The sequence below is a fragment of the Primulina huaijiensis genome, chromosome 13 (genome assembly GCF_012295235.1).
Source record: "Primulina huaijiensis isolate GDHJ02 chromosome 13, ASM1229523v2, whole genome shotgun sequence".
Lineage (NCBI taxonomy): Eukaryota > Viridiplantae > Streptophyta > Magnoliopsida > Lamiales > Gesneriaceae > Primulina > Primulina huaijiensis.
The window spans coordinates 11,133,134-11,137,694 of NC_133318.1; the positions used below are offsets into that span (position 1 = coordinate 11,133,134).

The 4,561-nt window shown below is 35.4% G+C and overlaps 2 long non-coding RNA genes across 2 annotated transcripts in view; both read left to right on the plus strand.

Moving 5' to 3' along the window:
* Positions 1-482: 482 nt before the first annotated feature.
* Positions 483-4,561, plus strand: part of LOC140991017 (uncharacterized) — a 12,934-nt gene continuing 8,855 nt past the window's right edge. The window contains exon 1 of the long non-coding RNA XR_012177762.1: positions 483-858. This is a non-coding gene — a long non-coding RNA (uncharacterized lncRNA). The remainder of the gene's footprint in view (positions 859-4,561) is intronic.
* LOC140991018 (uncharacterized) lies at positions 1,256-3,499 on the plus strand. The gene is made up of 2 exons (XR_012177763.1): positions 1,256-2,782; positions 3,325-3,499. It is a non-coding gene; the product is annotated as an uncharacterized lncRNA (long non-coding RNA).

A 4,561-nucleotide genomic window follows, 5' to 3' on the forward strand; every position in this document is an offset into this window, starting at 1 on the left:
TTTTTTTTTATATATGATAATATAAGTAATTTTTAATGAAATTTTGAATATTTTTGTATTAATTACTTTGTATAAAATATACGAGTATGAAATCAATAATTAAAAATTTTATTGATATTGTTTTCCATAAATGTTTATTTATGAAATGAAAATTTAGATATATTATAATGATTTATTATTTTATTTTTTTGTTTTATTTTTTTTAGTCTGATCTGCTAGTTGTCTCATCTGACCCACAATTCACCTTGAGTTGGGTTGGGTTGAAGATTTTCATCCGGTCGGGATTGTGGGCCGACCCACCCTACCTCGCTGAATGATTGGTTTTTTGCGGGCTGACCCACCTCGTCTTGGATTGGCCCGTCTGATAGCTCTACATGTAATTGTAATTAATTATCTGTTAATTTTGTGATTTTAAAATTATTATTGATATGGTAGATTAAAATAATTATTTATATCTAAAAAATTTAAAAATATATTAAAATGTGTTTTTTATAATATCAAATATTAAAATGGTATCAAATACATTTGAAATTTAAATAATATTATGTTTTTAAATTATCAAGATTGGATTAAAAGAGAGACTTAATTAAACTCAATTATTAGTGTTAATATAAACCTACAGCTGATGTGTTCAACGAAGAAAAAGAAAAACCTAATTTCTTCATTCCCTCGTCGTTCATCTCGCTCGCCATCTCATTGCGGCGCCTCCTGTAATCGTAGCCCCGACCACCGCCTCAGCTAGAAGAAGACGTCACCAACCTGAAGCAACTTTAACAGAAGGAAAACAAGCCCGGATCTAGCAAGCGCGAGCCCTCTTCGCTCGGTTGTTGCAGTGCGTGCGATTCCAACATATTTTAGGTGAGTTTGTGCTTCGATTTCTTGGGTGTTTTGTGTTTAGTTGATGTTGTGCTTCGATTTTTTGGGTTTTTCATTGTATTAAACCTCTGTATATTTCAGGAGATCGCGGCTAACTATATTGCAGAATCTCATATTGTAGAGCTTAAAATCAGTACACGTAAATCCCATACATTTATTTAATTGTTAAATCATTTATTTAATTTTTAAAATGATTTTTAGCGAAGCATGTTTTATAAATTTGCACTATTTTAAATTATTTATGTTCACATGATGTACGTTAAAATATTTTCTTGAGTTTCATGTTTCAGGAGATTATTCGATGCAAGATCGAGGAAGCGACGAGTTTGGCAATTTTAAAACGTGGTATTGTATTTTCAGTTGAGGATGAGATATTTTAAATGATTTATTAAGTTTTAGTATTTTAAAAGTTTAAATTATTTATTTAAGTGATTTTAGAATTTTAAAACTTTTATAGTTTAACACTTGTGTGCATTATTTCACTTTTGGGGTATTAGCATTTTAATTATTTTGTGATTTGTTATTATTTATTTAAATAACCTAATTAGCTCTAATTACCCTAATTATCTACACTAAACACACGCACACACACCCACATTTACGTATATACACACACACAAATTACAATTCAAAATTTCATTTTTAAAAGAAAAAAACCTAGGGTTCTTCTACCATAGAGCAGCCGCCCTTTCCTCTGAATCTTTCAAGCAAAATTTTGTTGATTTTATTTCAAGAAAATAGTGCCACATTCATCCCGGATCAACCTTTCATCTTTCACCGGTTCGGTGTCGTCGTTCGGTAACGTTAAAGATTTAAAGGCATGTATATTCTTTCATTTATGCATCGATCTCGTCATATTATGCGTTGTGTTGTTTATTGTGCGTAAAAATCCATATATGATGTGCAAGTTTGAGCGAAAAATTCGTTGGATCAGTTTTGAAACAATTTTTAGATCTGAAATTTCGTTTTTGCTGTATATTTGAGTACTGCGATTTTTAGGTCGTGTTTTTGGGATAACTTTTAACATATAAATCGTAGAACTTTTTGATACCTTCGATTTGATATAAAATTCAAAATATTTGGATAAAAATTGAGTGAGTTATGGTGTTTTTTGTGGGACTGCTCAAATTGCGTTTTATGAAAATTATGTTATTGATGTATTCTTGAAATTTTATTGTTGCAGGCTTCGTTGGGAATCGACGGGTGTTCACTGATGCGTTTAAGTATGTCAAGAATGATGTTGGGAGGATTTTTGATGCTTCGCTTTGTGTCGTTAGTCGCTGGTTGCATTGGAAATCGTAGGAAGCATTTGGTGTCAAAATTTGAGTTTATGGGTTTTATTGCATTGCGTGTGGTGCGTCGTTTCTTTGGAAATGTTTGTGGCATTTCATGGAATCGAGTCAGTGTCATAGCGTCCTAGGATGAGTCTAGATGGATTTGTTCACGATTCATATTATTTAGATAGGAGTATTAAGCCGCGTAGGCCAGTACGCTCGGCGCCCGTGCGGTAATTTCTTACCGTCCGAGCGCCACTCTTTCTGTTCGAGGGTAGAGTTCCAGAAGACCTGGCGCTCGAGCGGTAAGATATTACCGCTCGAGCGCGGGGTCAACTGGAGGAATGTTGGGTTTTCATTTAGTTGTAGGTTTTAATAGTGAGTCCATGTCCTTTATTGTTTGGGAAACGTTCAAACATCATATTAGGATTTGTTCAGGGGGTCGATGTCATAGTTTAGAACATTGATTAAACGAGGTCAAGTCCCGAGTGATTTTAGATTGTCATAAGAAATTGTCAATCGGGTGGTGAGCACAACAAATACGTCTAGTCTATGAAATATTAAGTGCATGAATCATGTTAATATGTGCAGCAGTGGCCCCAAGAGAGATCCGACGTATCCCTCATCACCAAGTAAGTATGTTCGACGTGCAAAGAAAGTACTTTTAAGTTTTTGAGATATGCTAAATGTCTTGTGACCAAATTATGTATGGGATTGGAAAGCGGTAAAGTATGACCAGGGACCAATCCATCTCGTTAAATTGTGAACGGGTTTAGATCAGGATTTGAAAGCGGTAAAGTATGACCAGAGACTAATCCACACGTTAAATTATGAACGGAGATCTCATGTATGTGGCAATGGATCTTCCCTGTCAGCCCAGTACTGCGGTTTAGTCTGATCAGGCGCATTTATGTATGAGTCACTTGCTTTGAAACATGCCTCTACGCAAAATGATGAAGTTTATGTATGTACTAGTATGCAAGCATGTTTAAGAAAAGTTTTATGTTGATGGCACGTCTATGTTATGTATGTAAGTTCAAGTTTTTATACGCATGTTAAAGTTTAAAGTATGTACCCTCTATTTTAAAGTTGCATGTGATTTTATTACGTATTACTTGTTACTTTTAGTTTATACATTTTGAGTCTTTAGACTCACTAGACTTGATCGTTGTAGGTGAGGATGAATTGGAGGAGACGAGAGGTGGGGGTCAGTGAGCTGGCTTGGACTGAACGGGAGGCTAAACCCGAGGACCGCCATGTTTTAAGTTTTTATGAATGTTCTAATTACTCTGATTTATGTTACTGGTTGTGAGATTTTAAACAAATATTTTTGGCAAACATTATTTTTAGATCTGTTGTTGCAACTACTTTTGGGACGTACAATTTATTTTATCGAATTTTGAAGGTTCACGACTTATTTAAGAAAATTTTTAATTTTTCTGCAAATTAGTAAAAAGTACGGTACGTTACACATATCCTTTTCCCATGTCTTTGAACCTTCACTGTTAGGAACATATATCATTACTGTTGTTAGAGTAGGTGCACGTCGAGCCAAGTGTTGGCCGAGTGTTCACAATGAAACTCTATGTATAAGCAATCTTTATTTTAATAATATTTGAAATTATTGTTTTGGCACATCTTTATCTGTATACCCATGCTAGTTGCATAGATAAAGTCCTTGAATATACAAATAGTAGAAAGAATATGAGATGCTCATATAATGAGTATCATGAAACTCATATTTGGAATACTGTATATTCTAAACAGTTCCTAGTCGATTCAGCCGCCGTTAAGAAGGATATAGGCCGCTCGAGTTTGACACTAGTATCTGCGATGTGAGTACCATGTTTCATTGGTAGGGGACATTGTGATGTCCGAGCATGCAGATAGGTGCTCCTGGTAGAGTGCACTGAACAACCCTCCATTAAAGACTTTCCAAGTGGTTCTCACTTATCGAGTGGAAACTTCCTAGTTTATGGTTGTACACCATTAGTCTTTATGACCCGGGACAACATTGAGACTCTATGTGCTAGCGTTTCACTTTGACTTGTTTACCGACTCTCATGGGGTCATCAGGTGGCAAGGTTGGGTGTTCTGTCGAAACATATAGGAGTCGATGCATTGTAGTCGGGGATTCACCGCTTACCTACGGGTATGGATATCCTATGTGTTTTTCATGTATATGTAGTTTGAAATCTCTGATCAGAGTATGGTGGTAATTATGAAAGGGGTTTCATAGATTACACCATCGATGCAACTACGACATGACACATAGTATCGATTCATTGACAACTCTCGATAAACCAATGGTTGTCGAATCGGTCGGGATATATGAGATGAAGGGACCGTACTGTACGCTAACCATAATTGAATGGTTCTTGCAGGCACTATCATTTGATACCTAGGGAATC